This window comes from Stegodyphus dumicola, chromosome X2 (assembly GCF_044657685.1).
Source record: "Stegodyphus dumicola isolate Sdum_Otavi_A_Nest chromosome X2, ASM4465768v1".
Taxonomy (NCBI): domain Eukaryota; kingdom Metazoa; phylum Arthropoda; class Arachnida; order Araneae; family Eresidae; genus Stegodyphus; species Stegodyphus dumicola.
In genome coordinates this window covers 61,308,136-61,324,081 of record NC_140781.1, presented here as the reverse complement: position 1 = coordinate 61,324,081, position 15,946 = coordinate 61,308,136, and the positions used below count along the sequence as shown (strand labels likewise).

Here is a 15,946-nt window from a genome sequence, read left to right as displayed (position 1 = left end):
ACACAGCCTTCAGGCTATCACGGTGAAGACAGCTTCACTGCAAAGCACCAGAGTACAGCTCCTGACTCTGCTTGGCCGTTCTCGGAACTCCAGTACTCTCGAAACTCTCTATGCTATAACTCGTGATGCACTTGACGACACACAGAACACAGCTCCCGACTCTTCGGTTCAGTCGTTCCCTGAGCTCAACACACTTTCTCGACGATGCACTAACTGCGATACACTAAGAGCTCTTCGATGCACTCGACGACCCATTCGGCACTCGCTGCCCGGCTGTCAATTGGTTCGACTCCGCACGGACTGACTAACTCGCACTTCTCGAGGCACACTCACTAACTGCGGACCAGCAGGGTTTGTATAGCTTTTGCCTTGTGCTCGAGAACATTCTGGGCTAAACCGTTAGGAATTCGTTCCAGAAGGTTCTCCATCCGTCCATGGTATATCGCCAAATCAAAAGGGCGATTTCTGGCCAAATGTGGCAACCCTGCCGTCCCTTGCCATTTTATGGCAAACCTAAAATTGCTTTGCGGGAAAGCCATCTTACCGCGCTTGTACATTTCGTAACAATATTATTGTTCTTGTTTAATCGACGATAAGGCTATTTTCTCCCTAAGAGATATCTTCGTTACTAAATTATATACAAATTTTACAACCAACTCGTTCGTCGGGAACTAAACTCGTGTAAAATAGACAGCATTTAGCGGTCTTCTTTACTAAGCCAATGGGGGATAATAGACATCCTTCGTTCTAATATATATATATATATATATATATAAAATCTAATTACAAATTTTATCTTGCGAAGCTATTTGTGTTGTTTTTTCTTTTCGCACAGCAACGTTAATAGCTTATATAGTTTAATTTTACGTCACTGATAAATTTATTATTAGAATATTTTACATTCAGTTGATAAAAATAATACAGTTATTATTGTACAATAATTATTTGCTTCAATGAAGTTATGAGCTTTGCTTTGTTTGAAACAATGAATCATAAAATTGGATCGTGTAATGGAGTTATTTAAAGTGACTAATTATTCTATTCTAGCGAAAAGATACTTACTGGGAATGATTTCAATTAAGATCTAACTGAGTGTTTTATACATGTATCATGTATTTCTAACACTTCTGCAGAAAACGTTGCTCATCGATCGTCGTATTTCTTCCCCAAGCAAAGAATTACCACAGCTACGGATTTTTAAAGGCCATAGTTAGGTGTATGCTAATTGAGTAATTAGGCTCCTAACAAAGTACCTGTTATTGAGAAAATGAGAGAAAATTTTCGAACGATCCAGCTTAAGCTGCATTTGTTAGCAATGATCAATGTTCATACTATGCTCCTGAAAACGATTTTAGGAAATTTATGCAATTATGGTTTTCTTCTCCTTGCAATTTCTAACGCTTACAGTAGTTGGATTTCCAGTAATAATGGAAGAACTTGCTGCTCTTTAGTGATATCTTTAGTTGTATCTGTGAGTTTTATTATGCTAACATATTCATGTGCTGATATGACTGCTTACATTGTTGCGGTTTACAAGAAATAATTTATCTAATTAACACTAAGTTGTGGCAAAGTGTTAGAAAAGTAGTTTGTTAAAGCTAGTTTGCTAAGAAAAGATTACTTTGAACTTATTTGTTTGTTTAAAGCAATTTGTAATTAGATTAGGTGTGTTTGCGTGGTACGTGGTTAGGTCTATGCACCTATGTCAAATTTAAAAATGCAATGGTGTTTGCATTATCGTTAGAATAATTTCCAATTAATAATGGTAATTCTAGTGAGATTCATAATAGACTATAGTCATATAGACTTTTTGTGAACAGTATAGTCATATAGACCTTCTGTGAACAGGAATCGTAAAAATCAAAGATACTGTAGCTGGGATTTTAATCTTTGACCTATCGGCTAGTATGCTGAAGCACTGACTACTACATCAGAAGGAAACATAAGAATAATTCCTTTAATTACTTCCAGTTCTTATCTAAAAGTGATTGGAGAAAGCGTGGAAATCTCTGGCGAAAAAAGGTGGTGACGAGTTATGTTCCGCCACATTTTAGTTCAGGCACCATTGTAGAGTCACTGGCTTTTCTATGAACAGTAATACTGAGACATCAACTGCGCTTTCGCCAGCATTCGAATCATGGATATTCTAATTACGATCTGGATGTATTGATCATTTTACCACAAGATCGAAGGAGTGTTTTTAACTTCTTATCACGTGCACAATAGCTAAAAAGAATTTTAAATGCTTTAAATAACATTATTTTTTCGTAGGAATTCGAGAAGGGGACTAAAGCATTTTTTCTTTATCAAATGATGTGGAAAACGGCTCTTGATTGAAAATTTAATTCTATGCTTTCTCTGGAATTCAAGCTGACAACTGACATTTTGAAGAGCTCTTTTCGGTTTCTTTTATCAGTAAAAAACTTTGCAATGAAAGGAAAATTTCAAATTCTTTAACTATTTGCTATTTAAACTGAAAACTGTAAGTTGTTCTGGAAAAATTTTGGAGCTGTCCCTATTTTTGGATTTACGCAAGCAGCATATTTAGTATATTTTCATGGAAGGAGAATATTTTAAAAGCTGAATTCTAAATAATCTCTTAATTTTAGAAATAATTTAGAAAGTATAGGCTAAAACGATTTTAAGAACGAAGCGTGTCTTCATTTCTAAGACAAAAAGTAACCATATAATTAAATATCGACAATAAGAGCTAACAAACTTTTCTTAGGTTGAAAATAACATAATTTCTAAACATTTTAATAATAATAATATAAAAATAAAGTTTACCAATTACATTCAACTGATATTCAATTCTATCCAAAATAATTAATTATTGAGAAAATTTATGAATAAGTTTCAAAATTTTATAAAAATTATTTTATCAAAAATTACTATTCTCTTTTATTTATATAGTCAATAATCTCTTTTGCTGCTACACATTTCCTCGAAATTCACGAAAATGTTTTTATACGTTTCATAACTTCGTTTTTAGTATGAATTATTTCACACAGAACACTCTTAAAGATATTGTATAAAGATATTTGGAGATTATTATTTTTCAGCTATATTTAGTTCGTCATCTAATTAAAAAGATTATAATGATTATAAAACCTAAAGCGAATTTCTGTCACATTTCATTATAAATTTTTCACTTAATTTTTTTAAGCGAAAACAAAATAGAAGTTTCTTGCCTAAGTGGGTAGCATCTAACAATTAGTATTTGGAGACAAATAAATATACAGTAAAAAAAAGCCAGAGCTGCAAAACCAATGATTCGGTGTCCTAATTGCAGAAGTGAAAATAATTTATCACAGTTTTAAATTAAAATAAGACAGCAATAAGTCCATTATTGAGCTAGACCAAACTCAGTACAGTGAAACTGTATTTGAAAATCGATGTGTGTGTGTGTGTGGGGGGGAAGAATAAAACGATGCCAAAAATACCCTCTAGCTCTTCTTTCCCCTCTTTAACTGAAATACGATCGATAAAGTAAGTTCTTAAATATATTATTATGTTCTAGTTATTCTTCAAAAAAGTTCAATTTCTGCTTATGCATACTCTTTTATTATAAAATTCTACTTTGGTGATCTTGTTTTTGTACTTTGTTGAGAAGTCTTTTCATAGAATCATTCTGGTCTACTTTTGTGCATGCTTAGACTACTCGAGATTGCTGATCGCGTAGACTATTCCCTAATTTCTATAAGATCATTGTTTTACAACAGTTTCTAGGTAACAAAAAAAGTAGATATCGTAATATAACAAAAGAAATAATTGCACTAGTGGAGGCAGGAATAAATAATTTATCTTCGACAAAATAAAGCAGGTAAATCTTTTTTTCTAGCGGTTCTTTAAAACATCATTTGTTTCCTTGACTTTTTTCAGAGTTTGCATTTATTGCTTGTTTTAAACTGTTCACATAGCAACATAATATTGCTTACATGACGTATTTAGTTTGATACACGGAAATAATAAACATATACTCTTTCATTTAGTTAATGAACAGATGTCCGCATTTGGAGGATTCGGGAGACAGATTACTTAAATCTTAGTTTTTACTTCAGAAAACATATTACAGCCACAAACAACTTGGCACACTACTTGGGCCTAATTCAAAATGTTTATATTTTTTATATATTTGCAATACGAAGAAAGCAGCAGGTAGCAGCTCAGCTAGGCCGAAGCATAGAAAGCACGTGTGTAATGTAGTTTTAATTCAGACTGAGTTAGTTTCACTTCTCAATGCATTTCGATGGGAAAATTAATACTGGTGTAAAGTTATTGGCTGTGTTAGTTTTTGTTCCATTTACATTATCAGTGTTATGAAAGAGTTATATGACATAGATTAATCTCGAGTTTATGCTATGAAAAGAAAGATTACTATTTTTAGAACAGAGAGAGGAAATAGCAAATTAAGCATTAAGGAGCTATAACCAAATTAAATTATAATTTTAATAAATTATAAACTTTGTAATTTGAATTATAATTTTACGTATTTTTATCTTATATATATATTTGAAATGTGAACTACAAATCTTAAAAGCTGCATAGTGTTTCTTTTTTTATTAACTTTAAGCTATGATAAGAAATAATATTTTTTAAGTTTCGCTCTCAGTTTGAAGTACGGTTTTAAAAACAGAAAACAGATTTTCAATAAAGTAAAAGAATTCTATGTGAATTAAAGACCCTAAATATACTTTCAGTAAAAAATACGCGTTTCGGTATAAATGATTTTTATACTTCATATAAAACAATTTGTTTTAGTTACAGAGACACACATAGGTATTTGTTTAGGGTAGGTTACTTAATGTAATAACTAAGCAAATCTTTTAAAATAAATTAGAAAAAAAATCACTCAGTAGTGTAATAGAAATGTAGGAGTTTCTCACCAGCTTTTATAAATACCGATGCTCAGGATTACAATTTAATAAATGCGGACATACTTTCAAATAAAAGATGGAAACTCTCGAGCAAGCCCAATTTTCAGAACACCATTCTATGATGCAGGAGAAAAAGGCAAGCTACCGTAGACATAATGTAAACCAGTCTCGCTCGCCATAGGCGACTTTCAAAATCAAAAAACGTATGCGGTGAAGCAAATGCTCAGGGTGCTGGACATATTCATTCTCGGAGAATCAATTCTCCTTTAATCTCTAGTATAAGGACAAACCGTAAAACTGCTATTTGAGAATTAGATTTTGTTATTATTTATATCTTGAAACTTTTATTTTGCAGTATACTTTGCATAAGATTTTTTTGAACTTATAGAACTTATATAATTTCAGTTCACAGTTAAATCATTTTCGTATTTATATATATATGATAAATGATTACTATTATTTTAATATTTCTAATGTAATACTATTTTAAATTATATTTTAATTTTAAATGCCTGCCCGATTAAATATTCATAAATTCATGACATTCATTATTATTAAAAAAAATTAAACATGGCGAAGTAAGCCTTCTCAGTGGTCACCCTCCAAAATACTAACCTCCTCCTTACGTGATTTGCCTTAAGAAAATGACGAAATGTTCGGTTTTTACCTTTCGGCTGTCAGAGTATCGCGAAGACTGATTAAACAAGGGCCTGAGTTTAGAGATTATTTTGAAATTTACTCATTTCTTCGAGGAATACGAATCAAATGTACATTTCGTCATTGGAATTAGAGCACTTCTTTTATATTGCAAGTTATTATTGATAAGAAATGTCAATTAGGATAATTTAGTGCTTCTGATGATGCTTTCGAGCTCGCTCATTGTGCAAAATAATTTTATAAAATTTTATTGAGGCTAGTGTTGTTAATTGTTTTGGAATAAGACTTAAGTTTTAAGATAGGTGTAAATTTGGAACTGCTTCTGTTAGATGCTATTTTCTCCTTATCAAGAGTCGGGATTCTAGGATTGTGCATTTGGTATTTTGAAACTAGCATAATTATTATTGTGAAAAATTGATGAATTTGATGAAGTTTGGTTTTCAGATACATTCCATACCGCAAAGGTGCTGTACCTTTAAGAAAACCAACGATAATTTTCACACATTTCCATTTCATCAAAAGCCTCACTTTCAGCGCCTCAACACTATCGTCTTCTTCAGTTGCACTATATCTCTCTAAACATCCAAATTTTGCCAGGGATTTGAACCAGGCCCCAATGATACGGCAGCCGGCTTCTTTAAATTCCACATCAACTAGTACTATAGGGTTTATCAAGCATTAATATTAATTTATAAGGATTAAAATATCCATTAGCGACTGTGTTAAATAATTGGAAATAGAAAATTTGTGTAAATGTTTTTAGCGTAACTGAAAGGTAGTGTTTTGTTTAATGTGCCCACTAGTACATGTAATAAATATTACAGTGCGTGGATTACTCTTCTGTGCTGCAGTGAATGTTAAATCGTCTCTATGGTATTTTTCAGCAAAGAAATTCATTGTTTCATAATTTTGGAACAAATAGAATCATAATTCAAAGAGACGGAAATATTACTTTTAAAAGGCTTCATTTTGGATACAATATACGAGGCAGAGTAAGCGGGGGAAGAAAGAGAAAATTGTATGAAAGATTGAAGAAGGGGAAAAATAAAGGAAGGAATGTTACTTCAATATTAGATGAGAATAACCATAATGAAGGTGAAACCCACGAATTGTATTGCATCAGACCTTTTGTGAGGTAAAATACGTTGGTGCTTCTTCATTTCATATTCTCTCGCAGCTTCGAATGAGTGGGTGCAATACTCAACCTTTATTTGTTTGCTTAGAATCTACCTACGCAGTTCAAATTTTGCTATCGGAAACGTTTCACCGAGCATTCAATCAATACTTTATGAGCCAGAAAATTTAAACGTCCTTTAGATACGTATAAATGGGGAAGAAACTATATATATATATATATATATATATATATATGTACATACAAATATATATATATATATATATATATATATATGTACATACAAATATATATATATATATATACCTATATATACAATATATATATATATATATACCTACACAAGGAGCTACATACACATATATATACATATATGAATTTATTTACTTATTGATTATATTATCTCCTAATATAAATTTAGTAGAAGTATAAAAAAGAGGGAACCCATATGTGGGAAGTTTCATTCTGAAACTTGTGTTTTAAAGTAACTTGAATGTAAATTATGAAAAAAAAAGTTTATGAAAAAAAAAAGTGTAAATTATGAAAAAAAAAAGTTTTTTTTCATAATTTACATTCAAGTTACTTTAAAACACAATTTTCGGAACTAAACTTCCTACATATGGGTTCCCTCTTTTTTGATACTTCTACTAAATTTATATTAGGAGATAATATAATCAATATTTCTTTAGTAAATAAATTATTATTATCTTACTTTGCAGCTATTGCGCAAGTATTAGAAAAACTTTTTTTTTGAACTAACTGAATTTTAGATCATTCAGCATTATATATATATATATATATATAGTGAAACGTTTTTAAAATTGTTCATATATATATATATATATACATGTAATAGATTCTGTAGTAGAATGCAGGCGGTTGAATCCGTAAATGAACAGCGAGAATTTTGATGTCGTAGAAGTATTGATTCATAATGAATAGGAAATTGGAGGCCCAGGCAGATTAAATCTTCATTTTTTATTTTAGTAAACGTGGTGCGGCCGCAGTTAAGTTGGCACATTAACTGTGTCTACACCTAAAAGTTTACATTTTAGATAAATTCGCAGTAAGACAGAAGGAGCAGACAGACTGCAGACAAGCTAGGCGCAAGCGTAGAAAGCAAGTGCGTTATGTTCAGGGTGAAATCTTAGTTTGGACTGAGTTAGTTTTGTTTTTCAGTGATTAGATAGTTAACATTGCTGTAAAATTACTATTGGCTATTTGACTTTTGGCTCCATTTACATAATCAGAATTGTGCAAGATTTGCATGACATGGATTAATCTCGAAATGACGCAGGGCAGAGAGATTACTATTTTTAGAATACAGAAAGGAATTTAAGCTGCTAATTTAATCTTTTACATACTCCTTATTTTTCTTGCATATTTATATTATAACATTAATACTTCTATAAATATATGCTAATAATTCTATGCGCATATACACGTATTAATATATATCTACGTTTAGGCATGTGTTTGAGTGTTAGAAACTTTGAAATGTAATAAGAAAAAGATTTGCTGGATTTTTATTTTTATTGAAACCATACAAATAAGAAAAAAAGCTTAGAGTATTTTTCCTGTGATATACCGTGATACGTTTTACTCTCCTTAAGTGGAGTTTATTTGTAGTATGTTTTAAGTCTGTTTAACTGTTCAGTTTTACTGTATTTAAGATAATGTGGTAGTTTACGTTCATTTCTAGCTGTTGTGACTGATAACTTGCATTCCAAATTTTATTACAAATATATTGCGAAATATAAACAGACTTATAGTTAACATTCTTTCGATCTATCATTTTATATTTATTTGATTTAAGGCCCAATTTTCCCTACGTTGTGGTCAAAATAACTTGTAATGAATTAAAATTAATTATGATAATTCTGTTTTTGCTTTATTTTGAATAAGATAAACTTAGCTATCTGTTTCCAGTGAAAATTATATAATTTTTCATATAGATTAAGGTGTAACTACATTAACTTACTTTATTTAAAATTTAAGAACGTGATTTAGACCAGGGATTCCTAACGGGGTCGGTGGGTCCACCAGCGGCCGAGCGGTAACGTCGCTCAACACTGGTAGTTCGGTCCGACGTTTGAGCCGCGAACGGGCTGGCTGCATGGGTGTTTTCGTGGTTTTCTCCATGTGTAACGTGTATACGAGCCAGTTCCCTTAAAAAGTCCTCCACGAAGGCATCCATCCCTTAAGGCAGATAGCCCTCGAGTGCTTTGCCGTAATCTAATAAACCAAACTAAACCAACCTAACGGGGGCGGTATCTATACCCTGGGGGGTCACTGAAATTTTAGAAAGGATTATCGATGATCAGGGGGTTGATTGTGTGTCGATAGCCGAATATGGTAATAAATTGTCATAATAAAGATCGTATTGATTACAAAAAATTGTGTTAATAAAACTGATAATTTATTGTTTATTGATATAAAACTGTAGTAAGGAAGAGGTCATATAAATAAATGCGATAAAAATATATTAAAGAATACATATGTTAAAAACCTTTAGCACGTTTAGCACGTTGAATTTTTTATGCAATAAGTGCAATATAAAAAATAAAACTCAAGGGAACAAGGAAAATAAAGATTCAAAAAATTCAAAGAACATAAAACTAGAATGGAAATTAAGAAAGAGGTTGAATGTTTTTAATAAGGTGATTTAAAAATTAAGATAATCTATTTAAAAATTCAAATAAGCAACTGTTCCTGTGGTTAACGTTACAGCAAAATCGAAAACATTGCATCATTACATCAAGAACAGCCATAACATTAACTAGAATCCGTCATTTGTGCCAATAGAATCCCTGATATGGTTTCTGAAAACTTGTTGATAATTGTAAAATAAAAAACAATTAATACAAAAAAAAAAAAATGAAACATCAATCAAATAGCCGATTTTTTTCAAAGCTTTTGCTCATATTTTTAAACTAATTGTCATCTAAATTAGCTATGTGCAATTATTTGTATTATGATTATGTTGTACACTGCATGTTATAGAGAAAAATGTAAGGTTGTGCATGATTAAAACAATTCCTTTTAAAAAGGATCAATGGAAAGAAAACGTTTGAGAATCTTCGATTCAGACTATAATACAATAAAAGCTTTTTCTTTTTGCTGAAATATTTGAAGCTTGTTGCCAGTCTCATACCCTGAATAGTTTAGTCCTAAATTATATGCAAAAGAAATTAGTACCAAAGGAAATATAAACTCAATTTAGCATGTATTCACTGTTTTATTAATGTAAATAAAATCTTGTGTTGTTCGTTACAATCACGAATTTTTCCCATTGGAATTTGCTTCATTATGGCATATGAAAAATCAAGCTGAATATGTAACTATCTGTCGTCCATTTGTATCGGAGAACCACTTTGCAAATTTTTCCCGCTGCTGCTCACGATTTGTCCACACGGTGTGGCCACAAACATTTCTTTAAGAATTTATAAACGGGTTGTAGACTCATAAGGCCTTTTTTGAAGCAGAAGACATGAAAAGTGAGCAATTCCTTCACCGGGACTCTAACCCAGGAACTCTCGAATACGCGCCGAGCGTGCTAACCGTTACACTACGAAGGCATGCCGAAAGGAGGGAGAGAGTACCTTATAGAGCATTAAACATAGGTCTTCTAGAATTAATAAAAAACAGAAAATTAATTGAACGGAATTCATTCGTGCAATTTTTACATGTCTTTTCATTAGGCAGATAATATATAACTTATTATTATCATTTTTTTTTTACTTCCAATGGCAAGCACTAGCTATTATAGGCGTTGACCACTACTAAAGGGAGAAGCGGTGATCACTTTATTATGGAGGCACCTAATATTCGGCCACCGTTGTCTACTGTGAAAGGACAGACAATTAACATCCATGCCATCTCAGGAATTCGAGCCCGGGCTCTTCGCTACGGCAATCAGAGTCGTTAACCATTTTCCCATCTGGAAGACATGAAAGACAGCTGTCTATAATCAGACAGCTGATTATAGAACAAAGCTTTCGAAAAACCATATACTTTGAGGCAGATGCTTTTGCAGTTAATTTTAAGTGCTCTGTTGAAAAAGAAATCTATTACGCAAATAAACACTTACAGAAGTTAGTATCTGAGATTTATATTAAATTATTTATTAAAACCCTTGAGGATAATAATTGTTGAAGAATTCTGAGGTAAAAAACATATTGCCTTCTGTAAGTTAAAGTGTTGCTTGTTGTTCTCGACTCCTATTCCGTGATACTGGCATTAAAGGAATTGCTTCATGTTATCCCCGAAAAGCTTAGGAATACTAATACCAAGCAAGCCACTAATCAGCAACCAATTAGTCCCGAATAATACCGTTTGATATCGTTCTCAGAGGATTGCTACTCTGAAGCGCACTTGAATGCCACTGGTATTATTTTCCGGTCTCTGTGACGGTTGTAAGACTTATGTTTGGAATATGTACTCGGAATTGTTTAATTTGTTTCATTTGTAATTGCTATAAAATTTTAATCTCTTCTTAAAATAGTTTGTGCATAGATTTGAGTAACAATCTGTTCATCTGTTCTGTTTTTGGAGGTAATTCTTTTTATTTGAAAGAAAATTAAAGAATGAACCAACATATACTTTAAGACAAAAGTTTTTGTTTGAAAGTAATTTCTAAATTTTATGTAATTTTCTTTTATAAAATATTGCAAGTCGTCTATCAAACTCTATTTTTCATTTGCTAAAGAGATATTGCTTATAATAGTCTGCAATAATTTTGTCTAACTGTTTCGGAGACTATACATAAATATGTCTCATTTATGATTTACTTCAAATATCAGAAGCTTAGAGAGAAAAAGTTTTATTTTCCATTCATGGAACTGCTTTACATTAATTTCATATGATATTACAAATAATTTGATATCATCTATAATACAGCTAAAATGAAGGAATTAGCTGAAGCAAAATATGCTGTAAAATAAGAATAGCTTAGTATAAAGTTACCATTGCAAATGGAAGCCACCAGCGGCCGAGCGGTAAAGTCGCTGAACACTGGTAGTTCGGTCTGAGATTCGAATTCCGCGAACGGGATGGTTGGATGGGCGTTTTCGTGGTTTTCCCCATGTGTAACGTGTATACGAGCCAGTTCCCCTTAGAAAGTCCTCCACGAAGGCATCCCTCCTTTTAGGCAGATAGCTCTCGTGTGCTTTGCCATAGTTGAAAAATCCAATCCATTGCAAATGGTTCCCTAAATAACGCAAAGATTCAATTTACAAAATTATGAATTTATACCCTTAAGATACATTTCTATTGGAATTTCAAACAAGATGAACAATCTATGCAAATATGGTTTATGTAAGAGCCTTCATTAGATGTATCCTCTTTATGCAATTATTTACATAAATGACTTTTATACATTAAAGGTTTTCATAATGCATGCACATTTGGTGATCTAGATCCTTTTTTATAACAAACTGATGCTGATATTATATTAGTAAAAATTATTAAACACATTTCTAAGGTTTACGGAACAACGGAATAAGTCTACTTAGAAAGGTTATAAGAAAAATTAAAATAGTGAGAAGACTAGGCTTGAAAATTGAAATATTTTAATTTTGTAATTACAGGATAATAAATTTTTAGATTGTACTTTTGTGGTTTAGTATTTGTAAGAAATAGCAGAAATATTATACTGAAGAATAATTTTGCTTCAATAAAACTACCATGCGTTGGGTACTTTCGGAACATAGAGAGCATTTGTTCCCAGTTTAGTACTAATTAAAGAATGATATTTGATTAGTTAAAAATTTTCAACGGGTATATGCTTCCCTCATACTGGCATCCATTTCCTTTTATTAATTTACTTAGTTTTAAAGCATAATAATTAAATAATCAAGCATGCATTGTAATAGAATAACTAGGAAAACATTGTACACTGTTCTTAATCCTTTTAGCGGATAGAAACTGGAAATGACTTGCATTTATTATTATTATTATTATTACTGGTGAGGAAGAAGGACACCGCTTTAAAAATAAACTATATTTCAGTAACTATAGGATACTTGGATGTGATTATATTATTATAGTAAAAGACGTTTTAAGGAAATTATAGTACTAATTGTAGTAGCAATGTAAAATGCCTTTTACAAGCAAGATAAACATAGCGATGAACTTAATGTAGGCGCCAGATGATACGGATCTTTTATTTAACTATTTTAGTGTGTTATTTATGTTACTGTGTTTGTTAATCAATTGCTCAGGTTATAATCCCAAAATTAAATAGATTGATAGTTTGAATCCGTTTAAAATAATTTATCAGTTTGATGCTTCTTTATCGCCTAAAACAAATTTTTTCAGCAAGCGGAAAAAAAAACTGATAATTTGAAAGATTCGACCTCAAGTTATTGGGCTTTTATTGAAAATTGTTCAAATAACAATTTAACTACAAAATATTTAGCATTTAGGAGATCATTCAAACTCCTTTCACTGAAAGACTAGAGAACAGCTCATCCTTCCCATTTAAATCATGTGCTTTGCTACTAATTTATCTTTTGTAAAGTAAATCTCTCATTCCTTCAGGTACCTTCTTTTCTGTATAATTAAGCTTCAGATTTTTTATTTGTAATTCTGATTTTTTGCGTACATGGAGCAGATTAATACCAATGTAAAATATAAAATTAAGAAAGGGAGATAAGCAGATGTCATATGTTGAAGTATATTTTATATAATAGTTTAGATTTTATATAAAACTGTCAATATTGAAGGTTAGTGGCATAGCCCCTCTTCTTTAGAAGCAGTTTTTTTCTTCTTTTAGATGTAGTGCTTATTTCAGTAGCCCTCGAAATTGACAGAGGTTTACATAAAATCTATACAAATCGGAGACTGTTTCTGTGCTTAATTTTGCATCGAAGATCGGATTTCATCAATTTTAATAGTTACAGCAGTTAAAATATGCTGTTATTGCAATTTTAAATAATACTTATATTACATTTGCTAAAGGATTATCAGATATGCTTCGATGATATAAATATTTTAATGGAATATAATTAAACAAAATTATTGAAGACCAAGCTAGTTCATTTATGAAACTTCGTTCAAAGATTTTTACTATTGTAAAAATATATTATCTTTTCTAATTGAATTACCCTGCGATGGTTTTTATAAGTGATATTTAAACACTTTTATCTAAAATTAGATACTATGACTTCCAATTAAGCTTTAGAAGGGCTTGAAAACATCTTTTCAGGAATAAAACTGTTAGCTACTTTCAGGGTTAAAAAACTTATCATCTCCAATAAATCCTAATAATATGTCACAGGAACTTATCACAATGGGAAGTTGATGAGTGGACTATTTAATTACACAATAATTAATCTTACTGTATTTAAGCAACAATTATTCTTCTGGTGTCTTTATAACGTCTTGTATGCTTTGGTATCATAAACTAAGCCAGACGTTAGAAAAAAGTTTAGGGAAGTGTATCGTCACGTCTTAAAGTACGACAAAGTCAGGAGAAAGGTGTAAAAGACCCTTTATTAACTCAAATTAAAGTTCACGGATGGCACCGACTCGTGCTTACAAAAGCCAACACGTTTGGTTTGACTCAAAATGGTAGACATTAACTTAAATGGAGTTAAGTTTAGCCTAACGGCTTTTGAGGTTACTTAACGCACAGGTTGGTTCTGACTCGAAAGTCGACGTAAATAAGCCTAATGGGAAGAAGAATTCAAAGTAACAGAAATCTTAATCGCTACAGAAATCGAGATTAGCAACATGGCCTTCAGGCAGGCATAACACGCTCTGAAATCACCTTCCCTTAAATACTAACTTCTTTCTGCCTCATTTGAATACACGCGCTAGATCATTCGTACATGAAAGCGTGAGTTGAAAGTAAGAGTGATAGGAGAGGCTGCTTGAAAATAAAATTAACTATTAAGTAAATTAAATACATCCCTACATTTTTCCCGGCCAGAATTTAAGTATACACAAAAGAACATTATTTCTCACTATCTAAAATTTTTAGAGCCGACCTCTTACAATACGAGATTTTAGGTACAATAAAAATTTTTGTTTTGTTGCATCTCTTCAAAAGGTACAAACCTTTCAGCAGCTCAGATCCTTCCAGACATAAAGAAGGGAAAAGATTTTAGCAGAGATATTCTAAAACATGATATAGCTTTATTTTACATTATATTACTCTTATTTAATCATTTCATTAAAATTTATCTGCACTTTCATTCCACTCATTTATTGCATGAATTACTCTCCAGAAGAACTGGAGTGTAAGATCGAGACAGTGTCTTTTGTATAAGTGGCAAAAACGCTACTAGCTAACCCACAACCTACATGTAAGCAAATTCTGCCTTGCTAGACTTTAAAGACATCCTATTTTCCAAACTGTACCTAATGTGATAACAAGACCGTGATTTAAACTTTAGTGTTGACTGGACAGCCTAACTCATGTAGACCGCTAACTTTTCTTTTAATTTACATTTCTGCCAATTATGCTAGCTTGCATATAAACGTCTCATTCATGCAATGCAATTTAATTCTTACAGCTATGCAGGTCTTAATTTAGTTTAACAGATATCCATCTGAGAATACGTTTACCATTTATAACACAAAACATAAAAACATACTACATTAAATAAAATATTTACAATACATCAAATTAGAAAATTCATCTTGCACTTTATTAAGTCAAGCAACAAAAATCAGTGTAATATTTGCAAACTTTCACAAGACAAGTTTCGATGGTTTTACCGAATCATCATCCTCAGTTGCCAAAGCGCAAATGAACGAGATAAGATAACGAGACTTTCGAGTCAGAGCCAGCCTGCGCGTTAAGCAACTTGGGAAGCCGTTAGGCTAAAGTTAATTCGCTACTTAACGCGCACGCTGGCTCTGACTCGAAAGTGGACGTAAACAAGTCTAATGACAAGAAGCCCTTAACGCCACAGATATCTAATCGCTATAGATATCCAGGTTAGCAACGTGGCCTTCAAGTAAGCAGAATACGCTCTAAAATCGCCTTCCAAAACCTTCTCTTAAATACTAACTTCTGCCTCATTTGAATGTACTCGAGCTAGATCATTTACATTCTTGTAAGAAAGCTTGAGTTGAAAGCAAGGGCGACAAAACAGTTTGCTTCAAAATAAAATTCTCTTAAGTAAATTATATAGATCCCCACATTTTAAGTGCAGTTTTGAAAATAAATGCATTTAAAAAGCAAGCTGATTTGTAAGAAATCTTTCCGTTTCATAGTTGCAAAGTTAAGAAAGAAAGAGCACGAAGAAAATATCATATTCGAGTAAAT

General features: G+C 31.7%; 1 protein-coding gene and 1 long non-coding RNA gene across 4 annotated transcripts in view; one reads left to right on the top strand and one right to left on the bottom strand.

Moving 5' to 3' along the window:
- Positions 1-15,946, top strand: part of LOC118184676 (octopamine receptor beta-2R-like) — a 259,732-nt gene that overhangs the window by 62,911 nt on the left and 180,875 nt on the right. The gene's annotated exons all lie outside the window — the stretch shown is intronic.
- Positions 11,476-15,946, bottom strand: part of LOC118184678 (uncharacterized) — a 161,430-nt gene continuing 156,959 nt past the window's right edge. Inside the window, exon 2 of the long non-coding RNA XR_015039133.1 lies at positions 11,476-11,878. This is a non-coding gene — a long non-coding RNA (uncharacterized LOC118184678). The remainder of the gene's footprint in view (positions 11,879-15,946) is intronic.